Source organism: Humulus lupulus, chromosome 4 (genome assembly GCF_963169125.1).
Source record: "Humulus lupulus chromosome 4, drHumLupu1.1, whole genome shotgun sequence".
Lineage (NCBI taxonomy): Eukaryota > Viridiplantae > Streptophyta > Magnoliopsida > Rosales > Cannabaceae > Humulus > Humulus lupulus.
The window spans coordinates 69,436,916-69,461,560 of NC_084796.1; positions in this window are offsets into that span (position 1 = coordinate 69,436,916).

Sequence of the window (24,645 nt, forward strand, 5' to 3'; positions counted from 1 at the left end):
TTCCTAATAGCATGTTTCTACACGAATGTAATGCATGCTAGTTGCATGTTGTGTGGGTATATGAATGGAATATTATAATGCTTGACAAAATATTAAACATTTTAGTCACATTCAAACATTTATAATAAGTAAATAAAATAAAAACGGGTATGGCAACTATTGGGCATTTCTAGAAAAAATTACAACACTTGCAAAAATATACATGAAAAATGTAACATGAAAAATGTAACCTATACTAACTAAGGCTTGATTAAGAACACTTTGATCGATCTTGAATCTTGAGATGTAGTCTTGTTGAGTCAATGCCACCATTTATCCATATCCATTTTGAATTATAAACTATTTAATTATTTTAAACAAACTTTTAAATTAATTAAACTTTGGGTTTAAACACCAATAAGTTTCTAAGGCCCAATTTGAATTTGGGTAATTTAATTCGAAATTTTAATTAAAAAAATTTATTTTAATAAATTAAAATTCAAGATAATTTAAATTTTGGATATCTTAATTAAAACAATTTTAATTATGGAAGATAACAATTAAAATATTTTTAATACAGGTAAATAAGCACCATTATTTCAATTAAAGAAATTCCAAATTAAAACTATTTTAATTCAAATTCCTGAATTTTAATTAAATGAATAATTAAAATTTAATTATGGTAACGACACGCTAGGTTTGTGAAAACAAACCCTAGATTGTACCATAGGTACGGTGGCAGGGAGGGTGGTCCGGCGCTGGAGGAGCAGCTGGCCGAGGTTGAGATGCAAAGGGGCGCGGCTGGGCAGCAAGCATGCGCCCATAGGGGTGCGGCTAAGGCGCAGGGACGCGACGTGCTGGGTGCGCGCGGCTGGGCTGGTGCTGCAGCACGCAGGGGCGTGACTTGACGCATGGGGACGTGGGGCTGGCAGTAGGCAGCAGCTCAGGCTCGAGGCTCTCAACAGAATTTAAAAAACAATTACAAAATTCCTATGCCCTAAAATGGCTTGCACATTTCACCTAGATATTTTAAGAAAAATTCTTAAACTCGAAAGCACCATAATAAACAACCCTTAAGAATCTATCATCATTAAAATAAACATCCATCCATTCAAACATATATAACATATAATAAAAAAATGCATATAACCCCACACAACAATTAATAATATGTATAGATTAATGATCTGCTCTGGTACCAATTGTTGGAAAACATTCATAGGACGCAGCAAAAACTTTGCGTGGTGGGCCCGTAGTTTTATTTAGGGGAACAACAACAATAAAAAAAAATCATTAATCACATAAACAATTTATATGACCAAGAAAACAATCGAGAAACATTATCATACAATACTATTAATCAGTAAAAAAATATATATATAAATATACAATATATTTATAGGGGAATTCTCCTATAGGGGCTTCACTTTAAGCCCTACCAGTAGGGCTCTCAGTGTTCTCGACCCGTGAATAGTTTTCAGCGCGATTTTTTTTATGACACTGTATATTGTAGCTATTTAGAGCATTTTGCAAATTTTCAAAAAATTATGAATAGTTTACAGTACTGAAAACTAAGTTCAAACATGTTGTTGCACACGAGACTAATTTTTTTTTATGCGCGTGGAAAACAACATGTTTGAACCTAGTTTTCGGTACTGTAAACTATTCGGAAATTTTTGAAAATTTGCAGGATGCTCTAATTAGCTACAATATATACGGTCATAAAAAAAATCGCGCCAAAAACTGTTCACGGGTCGAGAAACACTGAGAGCCCCACCGGTAGGGCTTAAAGTGAAGCCCCTATAGAAGAATTGTCCTATATTTATATACAACATATAAACACAAAAAATCAAGAACATAATCTATTACCTCTTGAAGCCTATCAAGTGTCCTTGAGTCTTTTCGTATTTTTATCGATCTTTCTAACTAAAGCTTTGAGCACTCATACCACGATCTTCCGAAGTGTTCTCTACACCTCAAGATGTGTATGGACACATAAAGAACATGGGTTTGTATTTTAGGAATCATAAGTATTTCTCAACACATGAGAACTTTGATTGTGGTTTGAGAATGGCTAGAATAAAGAAGAAGAAGAAGAAGAAGAAAGAGTTTTGTCTGACAAAAACTCTGAGAATTATTCTGAATTGTGTATTGTTTTGTTGTATTCTTTTTGTGTTTTTTTTTCTCTTCTTCTATATCATATATATAGAGATTTGTCTTTTACCTTATTATTCCTAATAATAATAGTAATATTATTAAATATCATAATGATGATAGGATTTGATTTAGGTAAATACCTAACTTACCAAATTTGAAAAACTATTTTCAAATTATTAAATAATTAAATAAATAAAATAAAAACTACATAGATACAATGTATGTATATGTGGTACACGCATGGCACAATTCTTGGATTGTGTCAGGTGTGTACTGCTATTCCCTTTTTAGGGATTTTGTATTTTTCTTCTATTTAATTATTTAATTAAAATCAATTAACCACAAAATAAGGTGTTAATATTTTTAAGGAAAAAGATGACAACCATGTTTCAAAATTTAAATTTTAAACTCAAAATTCAAAATGATGATCATCATTATCATCATCTTTTAAAATTAAATAAATTAAAAACTATTTTTGGCTTACCAATTTTATTTTCTCCCACTCAAATAAAATAATTAATTTCAAAATTTAATTTATTTATATATATGAATTTCGAAATTTACATATTTAAATTATTAAATACATTTTCGAAAAAATTAATAGTTAATTATTCAACCTCAATTATCATATAATTGCATAGTCGACCCGAAGAATAAAATTCTTCTCAAATTCACAAATTACAGTTATACCCTTGTATCAACTCTTGCATTGATATGGTGTTGATAGAGCCACTATGGGGACCAATAGACCTATAATATCAAGCTCCAATAAATATTAAATTATTAATCAAATCTCTTTGATTAAATAATCATATTTATTAATCTCATGATTACTCCACTAAAAATATGAGATTGAACTCTAAATAATTATAGACATATATTTACTGAGTACTTTATTAAAAAAAATGACCATTGATATAATTATTACATATAGCGTTAATCATCTATTAATGGTTCATAATTAAAAGGAAATAAAATTATCGTTTTACCCTTTTCACTATATCTTGCTCCTAGAGTACCATTGACTTTACTAGTGAAGGTTGTGTCACAATAAGTTTGTGATGTGATTACTCATAACTTTTTCAGTTCCTAAAGTCAACCCAATAGGGAACCATTATTCAATCTATAAGAAGGTATAGATTCCATATCTATCAAACTACATCACCAGCCATATACATCATTGAGTCCCCATTACAATTGTTCTTAGCTTGACCATTCTGACAAACCTTAACGCATGAATCGCAGGATTAGATGACATATATAGGAGTTCATAACAACCTCAGGATTAAGATCATCGTGTATATGATCATCATTTGATGTGCTTGATTAATACTATTAAACAGTGTTTAAATAAGTACTAACAAATCACATCTGGTCCAGTTCTACATACTCTCAGAATGCAAAGTACCTCCACTAAAGTATCTCACTACACTAGTAACCCGGAACTAGGTCACATGTATTCATAATATTAGTGGACCAAACTAGTAGTAATTAATCTAAAGATTCCATAACTTTATTTTACTATGAACTATTTAAGTTTATTATCTTAATCTCGATCCACATAGATAAACTTTGGAATTTCCTGATATTCACTTAATATTATGATATAATATAATATCGAACATAGTTTGTATATATATATATAATAATTCTATTCAATTATTTATTTAATTTAAAACATTTGTCAACTACAATTGCTATAAGGGCACTATTCCCAACAAAGTGTTATCCCAATAATTGACATATGTGACGTGGCACTAAGCTTGGACACGTGGAGTAGACTGGAAAGACCCCCTGATAGGTTAGTCGGTGTATACCTGTGAGGTATACGACAGGTTACTGCTCGGCAAAATATCACTAGAGGCTCAACTACCTTGTATGATGGATAGCCAAACCTAGTTGGAAAGAAAAATTTACACTCACCATTAGAAGTCAACAAGAATTGCCTAACATCCCATAGAGGGCACCTAACAACCCTGAAGACTCGGTCAAGCCTCCTAAAAAATAGGATTTTAACTACCTGCGAGGATAATGAGATATTTCCACCATCAGTTACGCAGTGTGCATCCCCTGGGCCAACAGAGCATTATAAATACAAACCCTCCAACACAGTGGAGGGGGTTCAGAAACTAGTCTACTGATCTGTGTTTAAAAAATTACCAAATAACCTTATTTTTATACCTAGCAGTGATTTTTCTTTACTGTATTGTCTTTTACACATAGAAATCTACTGGTAATCCCATGTGATCTTGTGTAAACCTTTAACATTAATACAAAGCTAAGAGGAAGTAGGTCATTACTAGTTCTTGGGGTCGAACCTCTATAAATCCCGGTGTTCTTTATTATTTAGTGTCCACTATTATTAGGTTCTTGACTCATTTATTGTTCATTAATTGTTCTACTGAAAGCTCTCAAATTAACTATTTTTTCTTCTCGTGAGTTGGCTAAAAAACCAGTCAACAGGTATTATGGAGGAACAATAAGGTCGAGGAACCAACCTGGGAATTGGAGTCAAATATGCAAGATCAGTATCTTAAGTTGTTCATGTAAAATTTCGAGGACGAAATTCCTATAAAGAGGGGATAATTCTAACGTCACAAATTCCCTAATAAGGCTTAGTTTCTTAATTAGGGGGGCAGGAAGGCAATAACTAGATTAATTATGTGTTTATGTGATATGTGTATGTTATTATGTGAAATATGTGAGTTATATTGTGATATGACTATGTTTGCCTGTTTAAGTGTATTAAATATACGTGTGGGGTCATTTCTTATGAAAAGGGGTATTTTTGTAATTTTGACCCATTGAGGGTATATTTGTAAATATATGTGTTTTATGATTGAAACCACATTATTACGTGAATATATTTTGGTTACTAAGTAGGAGATGACCATAGTGAGCAAGTTAGCAGTTTAGTCACAATAGGGTCAAATACCCGGCTCGGGGTGAACCTAGGGGTATTTTGATAATTAAGTGCATTACCGAGATTTATCATGTAATGGGAATTTATTTGTGATCGACTGCGAATATGGGTGTTATATAAGATTAGTGGGAAATAGTGGCAAAAGACTAATTTGCCCTTGAGGGCATTAAAAAGAGCTAAGGAAATTGAAAGGGGGAATTTGTTCATTTACTTCTCTAAAGGGTAAGAATACTCAGCCAATGGAAACCTTTTGGAAACACTCAACTTCCTTTCTCTTTCTCCTGTTTTCCCTGTAAAGTCCTCTCACTTGGTTGAGTTCTTGAAATTTTGAGAGATTGGCTTGGTAATTAAAGGAGTTTGGAGCTAGGGTTGGTTTAAAGGCAGCTTAGGGTCGTAATTCTCAATGGAGGTAAGTAATTCACTATGATTCTTTAAGTGAATTTTTGAGTTTCTTGAGCTTTTGGAGTGTTCTTGAGTTTTGAACTCAAGGGTTAAATTTTGAGTTGAGTGAAGTTTTGGTTTGGTATTTGGGTTTTATATGCTGCATGTGATGTGTTTTTATGAGTTTAGAACTCAATTATGGGTTCGGTTGTTATTTGGGATTAATTTTGAGGGATTTGGCTCTGAGGAAAATGTTAGAAAATTTGGTTCGCGGGGTTGCGCCGCAACACTGTTCTTGGAGAGTTGTGGCCCTTATGAACTCAGGGGTGTTGGGGTTATTATGAACCGTCTTAGCGCCGCAGTGCGTGTCCAGTAAAAATAGGTCCTAGGCTGTCTGGTTTGGGGTGCGTCGCGGTCCTTCTAGGGTGCACCATGACGCTAATTGGGAAGAATAGCCAACTGAGGTCTCAAGTTGTGGGGATTCAAACCTAAGGGCTTTGGAATGATTCGATTATCTAGTTTAGTAGAATTTGAGGCCCCGTAGGCTAGGGCTCCATCCGGAAGCCTTTATCTACTCGATATTGATGGATATCCTCTTATTATGGTTATGACTAGGGTACCGCTAGGGCTTGAAAGAGGATCGTTCTCGATGGTCATTTTTATTTATCCAGTGCTAGGAACAGAGGTAAGAAAACTGCACCCTGGGTTATGATTAGGGCTCGGGCCCCTGTGAATGAGCCTGAATATGATTATGCTTGTGATTGTTTGATTAAGCATGCTTGAATGCTCTATATCTGGATAATTGTTAAATGATTTATGCTTGGCTGTATTTTTTTATTAAAAGGCTTGGCTTATAAGTCAAGGGCGGCAATGGCGCACTGAGCGCCGGCTGAAAGGCTTGACTTATAAGTCAAGGGCGGCAATAGCGCGTTGAGCGTCGGCCGATATGGTTAGGCCTATCTAGGAGCGTGGTATACGCTTGACCAACCCTATGTTCGCTTAGAAAATAAAGCGTCGGGTACGCTTGGCAAGCCCTAAGGCTGATTATATAGAGAATAGGGCAATGGGCTCCGGGGTGACTCTACAGTCACTTATCTAGGGCAACGGGCCTCGGAGTGACTCTACAATCACTTATCCAGGGCAGCGAGCCCTGGTGTGACTCTATAGTCACTTATATGGATTGAATGCATGCACGAGTAGGGTTATTACTTCTAGGTATGTTTTTTAAGATTCTGAAATATGTTATTAATTGCTTATGAGCATGTTTAAGTTTTCTTGTTGAGCCTTGGCTCAAAGGTGTTATGTGGTGTAGGTAAGGGAAAAGGGAAGTTGGACTAGCCATGAGTTGGAGAGCTTCGATGGCGGGGTGTACATATGCAACTTGCTCGACCACCACGGCCGGGAAGTTACAGAGGAACTAGGGTCGAACCCTAATTTATTGCTTAGGTTGGCTTGTTGTATTCTTATGTATTTTAAATGGCCTTTTAATGTTTAGTTACATGTTTAGGACAAAATGACTCAATTATAGAGTATAGCACTATTTAAAAGTACATAGTGTAACGAACTTGGCTATCTAGGGCATTACACAACTTATTCCTCTGCTCGTGCATCATCTAGCTGTTAGGGTTTATTCCCTAAAAGCAAGTTAAAAGATAATATATTGTGAAATATATGAAATACAAATATATTATAAATGAATATCTTAATTATTATCTATAATAATTAATAAATATCATAAAATTCCTTATCATATCCAGTGTATGATCTTGTAATAGTACATGAGAATTAAGATCATAAATAATGAATAAAATAAGTCAGCAACATGAGAATTAAAGTATGGAATCTTTAATTAAGGGTTGCTAGTACGATTTACTAAGCACTACTTAGTAGTGCATGCGATTTTGATTCGGATCACTAATGTGGATAGACATTTTAGTAAAGGTTCTATGTATAATAGTGATTATACATAACTGGACCGATGTATTAATGTCTTTTATTAAGTTGTCGCTTATCGTAAAAGATTTAATTTATATCACAAAGACGATCAATAGTAGATCAGTCTAAATCTTGAGTAATCATGAACTCCTGTTTGTATTTATTAGGTTCTTTGATTCACTTGTTCAGGTATCTTATATATAATGATACCGAATAACTTTTGTTTTGGGAACTTAATAACATGAATGGCTTGGAACATGTTATACAACAGTGGAATCCAAGCTTTCCATAAAGGATCAAATATTAGTTCCCTTGAGGGTTAATTCTGGGAGTGAAATTAGTTATTGAGCTCAAATCTATAATTGGATTATAGATTAACTATTCATTATGAATTAATGGTACTTATTGAATCAAGAGATAATTAGAAGGGTAAAACGATAATTTTGACCAGCTCTAATTATGAACTAATAAATTGGAGGACAGAACTACTTATATTGATTATATCAATGGACTACTAGTTAGAACTCAGTAAATATAATTCTATATTTTTCTAAGAGTGCAATTCCATATTTATAGTGGAGTAATAATGGAATTAATAAATAACCATATTACATTAACGAGTTCAATTAATAATCTGATTTATTGGAGCTTAGAATTATAGGTCCATGGTCCCAATTTCACATTTGTACTACACTGTCTAGGGTAAGATCAACTAAGGAAAGATTAGTGGGAGAAAGGACTAGTTTGTGAGAGATTTTATTCTCAAGGGCAAAATGGTAATCATGAGATAATTATAAATATTTAATTAATTGTGAATTAATTAATTTTAACTTTTTATTGAAGCTATGTATTAGATAAAAGAGTATTATTTAACTATTTAAATAATATTATAAAATGAGAGATAAAATAAATATCTTATTTAAAAATATTATTTTAATCTAATAGAAAATAAAATAAGGTTCATTTTTTATTAACGCATATTTATTTAATTATAAATATATTATTTATTTTAAGACAAATTAAGAAAAACAATTTTCGGGCATTAAAATAATGCCACACGCCTATGACTGTATAGTCATAGGCGTGTAGCTCTATAGGAGTGTCATGTGGATTTGTCTTGAATATTTTATTAGATATAATATTCAAAATATATTTATTTAATAAGATATTTTTATTAGTTTAAAATATTGGATATTCAATAAAAAGGTAATAAAGAAATTTTATTATTTAAATTTAGTTTAAATATAAAATATTATTTATCTTTATTTTATTGGATTAAATGAAACCCTATATATACATCATTATAGGTTTGACCTAAGATGACCGATCTAATTTTCTTAAAACCTACCTGCTCTCAGAAAAATCTCTCTTCCCTTTTCTCTTCACCATCACTAAGTCTCGTGAGTGGAGAACACTTAGTGATCACTAGAAATCAATCTTATAGCCCACACACGTCCTGGTGTGTTAGAGGCTAATTTGGAAGATCAAGGTATGAGATCTACAACATTGGAATTACGAGGAATGGATGATCGTAAATATATAAAAATATACGAGGACTCTTGATAGGCATCAATAGGTAATTTTTTCTACATTTTATGTGGTTAATTTAATGCAATGCATATATGTTGAGATTTTGAGCTTATGGTTTTAATTGATTTTTTAAAAAATAAAATTTCTTCCGCTATTCTCTAATTTAGACCATAAAAACTAACACCAACCCAACCCCTCCTCCACCTCCAACAGTCATTTGCAAACAACGAAGAGCACCTGCAAATGGTCATCTCCGAAGACGACTTGTGAAGAACGTACACAATGAGGATGGTGAGGGTGAGATCAGGAGGGTGGGGTCAAAACAAATGCAAAAGGAAACCCAGATCTGGTGATTTCCTTCGCGCGGTCATCGTCCTCGACCTATAATGCATCTGATATGTTCATCTTTGGAGAAAGCCATCAAACCCAACGTCGTGTGTCCTTGTTCATTGTTTTTCGTCCCTTCATCCCTGGCGCACGTAGATCCAACCACGCACAAACCCTACCGCAAGTTCTAATCATGAACAAGCTTCAACCACGCACATATTTGGTTTGAATATGAGGGTTATGAAGAAGAAGAAGATGGATGACTGTTTTTTTTTTTTTTGGATTGGTGAATGGGGTACAGGTTAGACATTTTTTTATTTTAATTATGTTTCTGAAGAAAAAAAAAACGAAATTAAAACGATTTTTTTAATTAATTAAAATAATGTTTATTTAATTTTTAATTTGAAGTAATTAATAAATTATGATGTGGCAATCATTTTAGATAGCCATGGGGATTTGCCAACAGTAGGGTGCTTTGGGAGGTTCCCACCAAAAACAAAGAATGGGGGGTTAAGTGTAAGAAAATTCAAACCATAAAGGATTTTGCCGCCAATTACTCTTAAATTTCACCACACAAGCTCTCTATTTTAACCCTTAAAAAATAGAGATTTTTACATAAAATACTTAATTTCGCTAAAAAAATTATATTTTTACAGTCAAATATATTTTTGAAAATTTTACAGTTTTGAGAAAATTTTTACATTTTTACGGTTTTGTCTTTTTTTCAAATTGTTTTCATGTTATCTTTAGATTTTTTTGGGGTTGATGTTTAGTTGTTATGATATATATATATATATTTTGTATTTCTTTAAAGTCTATTTTGAGTTAATGCAGTGAGTTATTTTGAAGTTTCTTTTTAGTTGTTTTTCTTAAGACCGTAATTTTGTAAATTTGAAACTTTGAAAATCGCATTTTTCAAAACTTAAGTACGTATTTTTGAAAAATAAAATCAAGAACCATAAAAAAGTAAAATAAAATTCTAAAGATATATGTGTGTTATCCCAAAAATCAGAAGTGAATGACATGGCAGGAATTAATTGCACGAGGCTGGCACCTGGCAAAACCTGTGTTCGACCATCGACCAGGAAGGTGTTCGGCGTTACGCAATCGATCTCTCCATACGACCAGTCTGGTCGTAGGCACGCAACACGCGGAGGAAATCTTAGGCAGTTATGATGGAATACGAAATTATCTCCCATGATTTCCTGAGTATCCATTATTTAGGAAATAATATCTGTAACAAATCAAGGAAAATCTTCCCTGAGCTTATAAATAGAAGAAGAAGACTCAGGGAAAGGGCGGACTCTTATTTTCTCTTTTCAGACTTCTAAATCGCTTGTGATTAGAAATATCATAGAAATCATATTGTATTTGTTCTTCAAAGGCTAGTGAAACTCATTGAACCCTAGTTCTTTGATCACTCCTTTGAGGTTTACATCAATAACAATCTAAGTGGACGTAGGTTATTACCAGATCCTAGGGCCAAACCACTATAAAACATCGTGTTCTTATTATTTTCACTATTACGTTCTTTCCAACGCATTCATCCACGTCAAGTGTTTTGACTCCGTGTCAGTTGCCCAAAATCAGGGTCAACATTCTGGTGCTTTCATTGAGAGCTTGATCTATCCCTGTTGAGAAAAACAATGGCGAAAACTGCGAAGAAAACTAGACAGGCCGCCGCCGCTGCACCGTCAAACCCGCCTCCTCCTCCTCCTTCTGCACGCGTGGCTGAGGATGAGCCACATTTGGACTTTGAGGAGGAAGAAATGGATGACGCGACACTGAAAAGTACTCTGGGGGCGTTGCATGAAGAATTGGCCAATCTGAGGGCCAGTCAAGAAAGTGTTTCCGATGTCATGGCAAGGTAGCAGCAAGAGATTGAACGGCAGCACGCAGAGCAAAGTGAGAGGCAGGCGGAGATGGACCGTCGCCAGAGCGAAGCCATGGCAGCCCTCGAGGCAGCCTTACAGTTGGCTAGGAATCAGGCTGCACCTGCCTCATAGCCTGAACACCCTGCAGATGGGCCGCCCCAAAGGGGTCCTAATCCTAGCCCACCAATCCAGCCCTCAAGTCCGCAAAGGCCCGAGCAGCCTCAGGTGCCTCATGACGATGTCCCACTAGACCCTGAAGCACAGCTACCATCCCATGCTAGTCGCGGTAATCCCCCGCAGCAGAGGCAGAATAGGACCAAGCATCAGCCTCGCAGTCCTAGACGCCATAGGGGCGACGAGCCGAATTTTCTGAACAGAGGTCAGAATCCTCCTGGTAACAGGAGGAACTCAGAGTTAGGCTCTACGGTCCGCGGTCCCCCACGGCATGATAAGGCCCGGGGACACAACGATAGCATAGGCCACCCTCTAACGCTCGGGATGCTTCAGCCAGGGATGGAAATCGAGGGAACAGTCGATCCCACCATAGCCAATCGAGGTTCAGAGATGGACATGGGTACAATGAGGCCGACTCAGGCAAGGGAAATGCTGGCAAGAGGGATGAAGAAAGAGGTGGAGGCAGGGGCCATATACCTCAGGATGACCAACCCAATAGACTGGATGCTGGGGGGCAGCCCAAGCAAAATAACATCTTCAACCGGCTCGGGGGTAGCGAGCAGCGGAGAAGAGACGAGGATTTGAGAGATGTACTCAACGATCGCCGCGAGCGGCATGGCGAGAACGTCCCCCCAGCAACAGAGGCCACAACAATTCCTGTCGCTGTACAAGCCCAGATAGATGCCCTCAACCAGGCAGTACAATAGCTGGTCGGGGGAAGAACGTCTTATATCGACCACGATAGGAGGAAAGGCACTCCTTTCGTCCAAAGGATAGCTATGGCGGAGACTCCAAGCAAGTTTAAAATGCCTACGCTTCCGAAATTTGATGGGTACGGAGACCCAGTATCTCATGTCAATAAGTTTGAGATACAAATGGACATTCAGAAAGTGTCCGAAGACGCTCGGTGCAGGATCTTCCCTGCAACACTTTCTGAGGCCGCGCAGGAGTGGTTTTTTAAGTTCCCTCCTGCAAGCATAGTTTCCTGGGAAATTTTCGTAAGGGAGTTTTACGGACAGTTCTATGCAGGTCGTGTGCATCCGACCGAAGCAAACCAGTTGGTTAAGATTCGCCAGCAGGATGGAGAATCGCTGAAGGAATACATCCAGCGTTTTATGCGAGCAGCAGCTGGAGCAAAAACAGTGGGGGACGAGAGAAAAATGATGGCTATAACCTCAGGGGTTAAGCGTCGCTCCCCCCCTCTGGAAGAGCCTCCGCAAAGATGGAGTTAGAACTACCCAGGAATTATTGGACCAGGCTGATCGTTACATCAAGGTCGAAGACGCCATTGTCGACGAGGCAAAGCCCTCAGGCAAGGATCAAAAAGCAACCGAGCCTGCCAAAGCCACCAATGGGTCCAAACCTAACGGCAACGGCAAAGGCAACGGGAGCGATAACGGCAATGGAAAGAATGGTGGAAAACGGCCGCACAATGAGCCTTCCACCTCCGATAATAAACGAGCCAAGGGTAATCGTTATGAACCTCGGTTCGCTAACTACACCGCCCTAGATGAGTCTCGGGGAGAGGTTTATCAGGCCACAAGTTCCAGTGTGCCTTACAAGAAGCCTGGCCCCATTCGAAAGGAAATTTCGAAGAGAGACACCACCAAGTTCTATCGTTATCATAACAACTACGGACATGACACCAACGAATGCAACCAGCAGAAAGATGAAATCGAGTTCCTTATTAGACAAGGACACTTGAGAAGATACGTACGGGCCTCAAAAAATTCCCAACGAGAAGCTCCGGGTAGCAACGAGCAGACGCCCATGCGCCAACGCTTGCCACCTTTACAGCCTGCCCCCGTGACTGGCACACTGCTAACCACTTGTGGAGGCCTGCACCTCGCGGGACATAGCGGTAAGGCCAGGGAACGATATGCTCAGAACCTGCGCCACGACCAGGACATCGAGGTGATGACTGTGGAGGACCGTGCACCAAAAAAGGCTCGGTCATAAGAGGGGGAAATAACCTTCTCTGATTGCGATGCCCAACATGTCTGCTTCCCACATTCTGATCCGCTGGTCGTGGACATCCAAATGGCCAACATGATGGTGAAGAGGGTGCTGGTCGATACAGGGAGTTCAGTGAATATCCTGTATAAATCTTCACTAGAATGCATGAAATTGTCCGTTAAGGACCTGGAGCCTTGCAACCAAACGATATACGACTTCTCTGGTGAAGGACTCGCCCCTGCCGAATTGATCAGACTACCAGTGACGACAGGTACAACACCTGCTACCAGGACATTACTCACTACCTTTGTAGTAGTCGATTGTCCTTCGGAGTACAATGCCGTCATTGGGAGGCCTATATTGGTTGATCTACGGGCCGTCATCTTTATGTGGCACTTAGCATTGAAGTTCCCGACAGACGCAGGGGTAGGACGCGTGTTGGGGAACCAGAGGGAAGCCAGAGAGTGCTACAACGCCTCAATCACAAAGGCAAAGAGTGGAACACCGAAGAGCACTACCTCAAATAGGTTGCAGATGGCAGTTGATACACAAGCCCAATCCGGTGATGGAGTCACCAAATAGGGTGTTGCCCAAAGTGAGGACAGAGATCTAGATCCTCGCTTTGGGGATTTTGAAGAGAATGTTGGACCCGTTGAGGACCTGGAAGAGGTCCAACTCGACGAAAAAGACCCGACCAGAGTTGTAAAGGTTGGGAAAAATGTAGAACCAACCACGAAGCATGCACTGGTGGAATTTTTGCGAAAGAACCAGGAAGTCTTTGCCTGGTCGCACAAAGACATGGCTGGGATAGACCCTGCAGTTATCAGCCATGTCCTAAATATAGACAAGGCTTTTCCACCCGTGCAACAAAAAAGAAGGTTGCTCGATAAAGATAGATCAAGAGCCTTAAAAGAAGAAGTCGAAAGATTAAAGGAGAATGGGTTCATCAGGGTAGCATATTATCCGTCTTGGGTCTCCAATCCAGTGCTAGTTCCCAAGCCTAGCGGCAAATGGTGAACCTGTGTGGATTTCACAGACCTCAATATAGCCTTCCCAAAGGATTGCTTCCCACTCCCAAGAATCGACCATCTGGTCGATGCTACTGCAGGACACGAGATCCTCTCGTTCAAGGATGCATATTCAGGCTACAACCAGATTAGCATGCATCCCCCTGACGAGGATCACACCAGCTTTCGGACCGATACGGGCTTATACTGTTACAGAGTAATGCCCTTCGGACTGAAAAACGCAGGTACGACTTACCAGCGGCTAGTCAACCACATGTTTAAAGAGCTGATTGGAATAAATATGGAGGTGTACGTGGACGACATGCTGGTAAAGTCTAAAAAGGCAGAAGGACATGTGAAGGATTTACAAGAGTGCTTTGATGTATTGAACAAATACCAGATGAAGTTAAATCCCCTCAAATGTTCCTTCGGAGTTGGATCAGGGAAGTTCTTGGGGTTCATTGTGAATTCAAGAGGAATCGAGGCCAACCCCGACAAGATAAAAGCCCTGATCGATATGAAATCGCCAGGAAGAATCAAAGATGTGCAAAGTTTAACTAGGAGAATCGCAGCCCTAAGTAGATTTATTTCAAAATCAACAGATAAGTGCGTCCCATTTTTCAACCTACTTAGGGGCAACAAGAAGTTTGAATGGACGGGAGACTGTGAGCAAGCTTTCCAGGCCTTGAAAGCCCATATGGCCCAGCCTCCCATTTTATCAAAGCCAATCGAAGGAGAAACTTTGTTCATTTACCTGGCGATCATTGAAGTTGCTGCTAGTGCGGTACTAGTGCGGGAAGAAGAAGGCATGCAAAAAGCGGTTTACTATGTGTGCAAAAGGCTGATCGGAGCAGAACTGAGGTATCTGCCCATCGAAAGATTAGCATATTGCTTAATTCTGGCCTCAAGGAAGCTACACCCTTACTTCCAAACCCATCATATCACAATCTTAATCGACCAGCCCCTTCGACAAGTCCTTCAAAAACAAGAGGCGGCTGGGCGATTGTTAAAATGGGCAGTCAAACTAGGGCAGTTCGATATAACTTATTCACCGTGAGCAGCAGTAAAGGGACAATTCTTAGCATATCTTATTGCAGAGTTCATAGAACTCCCAGACGGCGAGCAGTACAAACCTCCTAGTGCGCCTGAGCCTCAAGAAAAAGCTCCGTGGAAGTTATTCACGGATGGGTCGTCCAACGAATCCCACGCAGGAGCGGGAGTGATATTGATAATGCCGGAAGGGCATCGATTTCACTACGCCATCAGGTTCGACTTCACCGCGTCAAATAATGAAGCCGAATACAAAGCGCTCCTCGCTGGATTGAGAATGGCAAAAGATATGAGCATAAAGGCGCTTGATATTTACAGTGACTCACAGCTGGTCGTGAATCAAGTTCTAGGGAAATATCAAGCGCGAGGCTTAAAAATGGTGGCCTACTTGAATAAAACAAAAGACATGCTAGCCCAATTCACGGAGTACACCCTCCAGCAAATACCGCAGGATCAGAATTCAAACGCAAACGCCTTAGCCAAACTCGCGAGTGCGAAAGACGCTAACACTTTGAACTTTGTGCCAGTAGAAAGATTGAGTGAGCCAAGCATACAAGTGGTTGAAACCAATATGGAAATTCGAATGGAGGATACATGGATGGCACCTTACTTGGAGTATCTGACAAAAGGTGTATTACCATCTGATAGAAAAAAGGCCAAAACCCTGCAAAGGCAGGCCACTAGATACATACTGGTCGATGGTGTTATGTACCGAAGAGGATATTCCATGCCATTACTCAGGTGTGTTACGCCAGAAAAAGCTAAGGAACTCATGAAAGAGGTACATGAAGGCTTCTGCGGGGATCACGCTGGGGGGCAGAGTTTGGCAAAAAAGATTCTAAGGCAAGGCTACTTTTGGCCGACCATGTACGAGGATTCGATGGAGTTTGTACGAAGATGCGATAAGTGTCAAAGGTTCTCCAAAATTCCACAAGCAGCTCCAAACGAGTTGAAACAAATGCAAAGTTCGTGGCCTTTTGTGGTGTGGGGGATAGATTTGATTGGATCCCTACCAACGGGAAAAGGCAGAGTAAAGTACGCAATCGTGGCAGTCAATTACTTCACCAAGTGGGCCAAAGCTGAACCACTCGCTACAATAACGACCAAGAAAGTTCTTGACTTTGTCATCAAGAACATTGTTTGCCGGTATGGTTTGCCCCGAAAGATAGTCTCAGACAACGGAACCCAATTTGATAGTGACTTATTCACCGACTTCTGCGAAAGGCGTGGAATTATTAAAAGCTTTTCTTCAGTTGCGCATCCCCAAGCAAATGGGCAGGTCGAAGCAGTAAATAAAACTCTTAAGGACACCCTGAAGAAAAGGCTTGAAGATGCTAAAGGAGTGTGGCCAGAACAGCTGCCTGAAGTCCTCTGGTCGTATAGAACGTCTCACCAAACAGCGACAGGTCACACCCCATTTTCCTTAGCTTACAGATATGAGGCTATGTTACCTGTCGAGTTAGATCCCCCCTCACATCGGCGCTTAACATACGACCAAGACCAGAATGGCCAACTAATGATGGAGTCCCTAGACTCGATTGACGAGATACGGGAGAAAGTCCAACTCCGAGTTGCTGCGTACCAGCAAAAAGTCTCCCAGTACTTTAACTCAAAAGTTAAAGAAAGAAAATTCAACGTCGGTGACTTGGTGCTACGACGAGTTTTCTTAAATACCCGCGACCCCACTGCTGGAGTACTCGGACCTAATTGGGAAGGACCTTACCAGATTGAAGAAGTCCTTCACCCGGGCACCTACAAACTTGCACGCCTAAACGGAGATCTCGTTCCACATTATTGGAATGGAGAACACCTGCGCAAGTATGATCAGTGAACAGTCCTTTTTAAAGGGTTGGCTTGTATTAAATTCTACTTTTTACAAGTTTTGCAAAAAAGGATTAGCCACGTTGTATGGCTAATCGCTTATAAATGTAAGATCTTTTTTAAGATCACTCGTAAAGACATGTTTAGTCCATTTTTAATACGAGATTATAAGGGGTTGTGCGCAGCCAGTCATTCTTGCCAACTATTGTAAATTTATTTTTAAAAGTATTAGTTCATTACGTGTGTTGTTTTGCTGTATTACGTGTTAAATTATGCAACGAGCAGTCATGTTCGCAGAGGTCGTGGTCAAGGCAAGTGACCAAGGACCTAAAGCTCCTCGATCACTTGGGGGGCATATAAGGTACATCGATAGCAAAGCATACCACGAGGTATGTAAACACATGAACAAAATAAGTGAAAGCATGCTAGGGTACTTAGAGTATTTTTCAAAATTTATGATTTTGTTAAATCAAACCAAAGTACTATGCTAAGTTCGGTCATGCGAACAGGTATTATAATAAAAGGTTATAATATCAAAGGCAAACGTTTACACCGCGAGCATTAGTGCTCGGATGTAAAAATAGAATTAAAAGGAATAAAAACCTTTACACCGCGAGCAGTACTGCTCGGATGTAATTGTTCAAGCATAAGGAAAATAGCTGCCCTCGCAGCAATAAAAATAAAAAAAAAGATTTTCTTTACAAAAAGACCCGTGGGCCATAAAGCGAAAAAAAATATATTAATTTTGCTGGGGGGCAGGAGGGTCTTCTGGATTGGAAGCGTTTTGATCAGCCGGAGGTTTGGCCACAGCAGCAGCATGAGGAGTTTGGGCCTTAGCTTTTTCTTCTGCCTCCAGCCGAGCAACGCACTGCGTCATCAGCGTCTTTTGCAACTACTCGGAGAGATAGCTGATGTCCGCCTCCCGATTGTGCTTCCAAAAGTCATAGAAGCAAAGGAAGGTGGCTTCCTTATACTTCTTCAAAGTTTTAACTTTGTTCTCCTCGAGCTCGCGCACCCGATCCTCAAGCTTCTTTACCTCTTCCCTACTGGCGGTCAGATCGAGGGTAAGCTGTTTACACTCTTGGGAGTTGAGTTTCCAGTTCTCCTTCCATTTGTGCCACTCGTCGATGGCTTTGTTCCGGGCCGCTTCACTCTCCTGTAGCTCTCGGGTAAGAGTAGATTGGTCCTCGCATAGCTGCTCCTTCTTCTTCACCAGCTCCTTGTTCTCCACGAGCAGCTTAGCCTTCTCATCCTCGAGCGCTTGCATGGCCTGGGCAAGCCTGGCGTCAAAGTTCCTCTCTCAAGAAATCATCGCCCCAGATCGGCGCCAGCTGGCGGTCAAGGACAAGAATCCCTGAAGAAAAAACGTGTTAAAAAAGGAAGTTTAGCATAAATGACAAAGCAGCGAAAGAAGGCTTACACTGGCTATCTTGTTCAGCCCACTGTTGATGATTTCGTTGATGTCCATCGTGGCAGTATCAGTGATGGCGACCTGGGCACGCTTGTGTTTGGAGAGCTGGTATAATCTCTCCCTGGCCATGCCAACTATTTGGCTGGGCAGGGAGCCTTCGGACAAGGGGTCCTGGTCTCTTTGTCTGCAGCCTTTGAGGAAGGCCGAGGGTTGGCAGGCGTGGGATTTTGTTGCTCAGGGGCGGGCGGATGTGTTAAGTCCTCTCTGGAGGGAGCATCGGCAGGAGAATCTTTTGTTCGGGCCTTCTTCACGGGGGTCTTGCTGCTTTCCCCACGAGCTCTTTTGCTGTCCTTCTTTGGGGCAGAAGCTTCAGCAGCTGCTTGGTAATGTGCAAAGAAGTCCTCGGAGTCCATGCCTGCACAAGGAATGACATTTCAAACGATGATATTACAGGGTCGCAGAGAAGCAGAGGTTAGAGTATAAGAGTTTCAAAAAGTAAGGTACCCGAGCTACGCCTACTGGTCGTAACATTTTCTACTGAACTACCTAATTCCTGGAAGAAATCTGAATTTAAAGAAGGAGTGTTCCTAAAGTTTCCGTCCCCATCAAATAGGTGGATGGGAATGGGAAAGTTATTTAAAAACGAAAATGGTGTACTGTATACATCCGACGAGTCGTCAGACTGTTCGACCGGCTCAACAGCCTTTTGTTTCCCCTTGCCCTTGGGGACTGACGGTTCTGCTGCTCGATGGGGAGCAGCAGGTTCCCTAATTAGAACCCCAGTTGGCCTCCTCCTAGGAGGGGGTGACTGAGGTTGTTGCTCGGGACCCTGCTCGCGTCCCACATCAGCATGGACACTACCCGCCGCAGGTTCGCTGGTCGCAGGAGGGGGGCCCTTAAGGCCAGCCAACCTAAGGTTAGCCTCGGTGATCAATTTTTTCACACTCTTAGCAGCATTGGACATACTGGCTAAGAGTGCTACCCTCGACTCCATTCCTAGAGTGGGGGTCGGGCGCAACCATGGACCTGGAGTACAATGGAACAGGAGAGTATTATGACAAGGAAAACTTAAGGCGGAAGACCTGCGGCACGACGTCGGACTGGTTTTCGAAGCTCTGAACAACTGGGGCAATTTCTTGAAATTTTTTACAAGAATGACGGGTAAATATTTCTTCAAAAAGAAGGAAGGCTACTTATAAAGATCGAAGTGGTAGCCAAAAAGACGGTAATCATCACTTCCCACTTTCGAAACGTGGGGAAGTGGACAAGCCGTCAGATTGCCTTTTTGGAAACCAAAAAGAGTTGATTAGACATAATTATGTCACAATTTTCGAAAGCGCACAGGGATTCTGACAGACGTGGGAAGACGAACGGTTGTTCCCTTAAGTTTCTTTATTGCTGGTCGCACTAAACAAACTTGGGGGGCAAATGTTATCCCAAAAATCAGAAGTGAATGACATGGCAGGAATTAATTGCACTGGGCTGACACCTGGCAAAACCTGTGTTCGACCATCGACCAGGAAGGTGTTCAGCGTTACGCAATCGATCTCTCCATACGACCAGTCTGGTCGTAGGCACGCAACACGCGGAGGAAATCTTAGGCAATTATGATGGAATCTGAAATTCTCTCCCATGATTTCCTGAGTATCCGATTATTTAGGAAATAATATCTGTAACAAATCAAGGAAAATCTTCCCTGAGCTTATAAATAGAAGAAGAAGACTCAGGGAAAGGGCAGACTCTTATTTTCTCTTTTCAGACTTCTAAATCACTTGTGATTAGAAATATCATAGAAATCATATTGTATTTGTTCTTCAGAGGCTAGTGAAACTCATTGAACCCTAGTTCTTTGATCACTCCTTTGAGTTTTACATCAATAACAATCTAAGTGGATGTAGGTTATTACCAGATCCTGGGGCCGAACCACTATAAAACATCGTGTTCTTATTATTTTCGCTATTACGTTCTTTCCAACGCATTCATCCACGTCAAGTGTTTTGACTCCGTGTCAGTTGCCCAAAATCAGGGACAACAATGTGTTAGACCCATTTTTTGAGTGTCAAAACCCATCGGCCCAGATCATGCCTAAGGCCCACTCACTTGTTACTTTGTCTAATTATTGGGCCAAGCCCAAAAGGGGGGGAGAGAGATAGGAGCGGTAACTTTTTGCAGAGAGAGCTCTCCATCTTCAATGGAGCCAAATAGCTAAAATCTAAATATAAATGTAACCCATCACTGTCAAGATGAATAATAGTGACTAAGTGGAAGTAGGTCATCTTTTTTGGGGCTAAACCACTATAAAATGCTCTCTCTATCCATTATTTCAGGACAGTAGAAGCATCCAGTATACTTTATTTAGCTCTCATAAATCTTCTCAATATTATTCTTTGGATGTTAGACGAGTTAACGAAAAAAACAAGCCAACATTTTGGTGTTCACGTTGAGACATGAACACAAGGAAAAAGACATTGGAGTCACTGAAATTTCCCCCAATGACTAGCTTTCCTAAGCCATCTCTGTTGGGCGATGTCTCAAACATATTGCTACAATAGCTAGCAGATCAAATCATCAGCTCCCCCGCATTAGCGAATAACCTCAAATACACACATTTGAAGCTAGTTGGATATTGGGACCCATCTCCAAAGTCTTGCTAAGATACTGTAACCTACCAAAGGCAAAAAAATCACTCTCATGAGCTACCGCATGTCTAGGATCGCTTCGGATTGTCTGAAGGGAAATGTTGCCTTTGCTTGGTTCATCCTCATGAGCATTAGTCTTTGCTTGGTTCATCGAGGTCCTTAACACCTTGAGCATTCATATTTTCTTGGTTCCAATAGGTCCTCAGAACATTGGGCAATCATCTTTGCTCGGTTCCTAGAGGTCCTCGAATGCTTGTTTCTGGAGGTCCTCAGAACCTTGAGCATTCATATTGCTTGGTCCCTAGTTGTCCTCGGAACTTGGAGCAATAGCCTTGCTTGGTTCCTATAGAACCTTAGAACCACAAACAATCATCTTGATCAGTTCCAAGAGAACCTTGGAAACTGGAGCTATAGGTTTGCTTGGTTTCTGGAGAACCTCAGACCCGGGATCATTCATCTTGATCGATATCTAGAGGTCCTCAGATGCTAGAGAAATACACTTGCTTGGTTCCTGTAGAACCTTGGAACCTATAGCATTCATCTTGATTGGTTCCTAGAGGTCCTCGAAACCTGGAGCAGTAGTCTTGTGTGGTTCCTAGAGGTCCTCGAAACCTGGAGCAATGGCCTTGATTGGTTCCTGGAGAACCTCGAAACCTAGAGCATTCATCATGTTCTGTCCCTAGAGGTCCTTCAAACCTACAGCAATAGCCTTGCATGGTCCCTAGAGAACCTTGGAACCTAGAGAAATCATCTTGTTCAATTCCTAGAGGTCCTCAAAACTTGAAGCAATAGCCTAGCTTGGTTCCTGGAGAACTTTGGAAACTTGAGTTATAATCTTGCTCGGTTCCTAGAGGTCCTCAGAACCTCGAGAAATAAACTAGCTTGGTTCTTGGAGAACCTCGTGTTAGGGTTTTATGCCAAATTAAAATCTAATTTCTTTGTAATCTCATTTTATTATCAATAAAAGAATAGAAATCATTTTTTGACTTAGTCAATCACTTTATTCACATGTTTTATTTTCATGATTATTTGTTTAATATAAACTTCTATTAAATCCCGAGCATATAGCTAATCGTATTTATAGTGACGTAATCACAATGGAATATAAATATGATTATATGTTCAAATATAAGTTAGTCCTAAGATTAGTTAGTGCACGGGATTTACACTGACTTGACAATCTACAATATGTTCTACTTACACATCACAGTGTTATGTTCTTTCCAGAACATTAGCAAAGTAGATAAGATCGGAGGTATTTGTCACATCGGACAGGACTGATATTGACAGTATATAGGATAAGTAAACATATCGTTATTATCTATTCTAGTCATATAATATAGTTGACCATAGGTCAATTCAATCTCAATTTTGAGTGGTTAGTATTCTAATTGATTGTATTATTTGAGTTCTTTGACTTGTTCGTTACCATCTTACCCTACGGACTAGCTCATACTTACATCTTGGGAACTCGGTAGTATAATTGAGTGGGAGTGTTAATCATAGATATGAACATCTATAGCTTCTAATGAAGAAGTGAAACAATGGTTTCCTTTTAGTTTGGTTCAAGGTGCTAAATGATATAGATCTCATTTCAGTAATTAATATTAGTTTACTGAAATATCATTTACAATGAACTAAGTGTTTTAAGGATAAAATACAATGAGGGGTAAAATGATATTTTAGTCCTATCTCATTGTAGACGTCTATAGATGATTGAGTGACAATTGTGGTTGTAACAATGGATGATTAATAACGCAACTATATTGCTTATAGAGCGTTTTATGAATTCAAGAGTGCAATTCCAAGTCTTTAGTAGAGTCACGAGGAATTAATAAGTTAGTAAATTTATTTGTTAGATTTATGATAACTTATTGGAGCATGATTTCATAGGCCCATGGTCCCCACTGTACCATTGATAAAATCATCTAGATAGTCTCAATTAATTTATTTAATTATCAATTAGAATTATCAAAGTTGACCAGCTAAATTTGGGATAGTTTCACAGAATTATGTAATTTAGAGAAGAAAAGAGAAATTAGGGAAGATTTATTAATTAAGATAAATTGGTATCTAAATTAATAAATAAGTTCAAATCAAGGTTCAAATTATACATAATTAATTTTATAAAGGATTTAAATAATTATTTAATTAATTAAATCAATAGAAAATAATACATGTCTTGATTTTAAGTCCAATAGGCTTATAATTAAATGGGAAATTTCACGGGCCTAAAGCCCATGATAATTTTTACCTAGGGCTGATTATTGCCTATTATTTTATTGATTTTTTAATTAAATAAATGGCCTAATTTAGCCTATAAATGGAATGCTAAGAGAGAGTTGAAATCATAAGTTGAATCACAAGTTTCTGAAAGGTTTTAGATTCTTTCAAAACATAAGTCCTTTCCCAAGCCTCATTGTTTTTTTCTCTTCTTCTCTCTCTATATCTATCTCATGTGTTGAGAATTGCCCACTCTAGTCTAGGTGATTCTAAGGATACTTTGGAAGAATGTGAAGAAAATTGAAGATCGGTTTAGATTCTTGGTAATACTCCGTGACAGAAAGGATACAAGAGTTAGAGAAACTGAAGGAATGACTATTTCATTCCGCTGTGTATAATGTAAGTATTCTTATCATTATTTCTCTTTGAATTCAATTTTAGAAACATGTTCTAGGTTGTCTCATATTAACTTGCTTATATTAGATCTACATGAAAATAAATAAATATCACGTATAAGTTTTCCTAACACCTCGGAACCTGGAGCATTCAACTTGCTCAGTTCCTAGAGGTCCTCGGAAGCCGAAGCACTAGTCATGTGTAGTTCCTAGAGGTCCTCAGAACCTAGAGCAATGCCCTTTCTTGGTTGCTGGAGAACCTCGGAAGTTGGAGCATTCATCTTGCTCGATCCCTAAAGGTCCTCGAAACCTAGAGGAATAGCGTTGTTGTGTTCCTAGAGAACCTCGAAACCTGGAGCAATCATATTTCTCAGTTCCTAGAAGTCCTTGGAACCTAGAGGAATAGCCTTGCTTGGTTCTTGGAGAACCTCAGAACCTGGAGCATTCATCTAGCTCAGTTCCTAAAGGTCCTCAGAATTTAGAGCAATAGCCTTGCTTGGCTCCAGGAGAACATCGGAACTTGGAGAATTCATCATGCTCGGTCTCTAGGGTTCCTCGAAACCTGGAGAAATTTCCTTGCTTGGTTCTTGGAGAACCTCAGAAACTAGAGCAATCATCTTGCTTAGTTCCTAGTTGTCCTCGAAACCTGGAGCAATAGCCTTGCTTGGTTCCTGGAGAAACTCGGAACCTAGAGCATTCATCTTGCTCGGTAGCTAGAGGTCCTCGAAACCTGGAGCAATAGCCTTTCTTGATTCATGGAGAGCCTCAGAACCTGAAGCAATCATCTTGCTTAGTTCCAAGAGTACCTCAAAACCTAGAGCAACAGCCTTTCTTGGTTTTTGGAGAACCTTAGAACCTGGAGC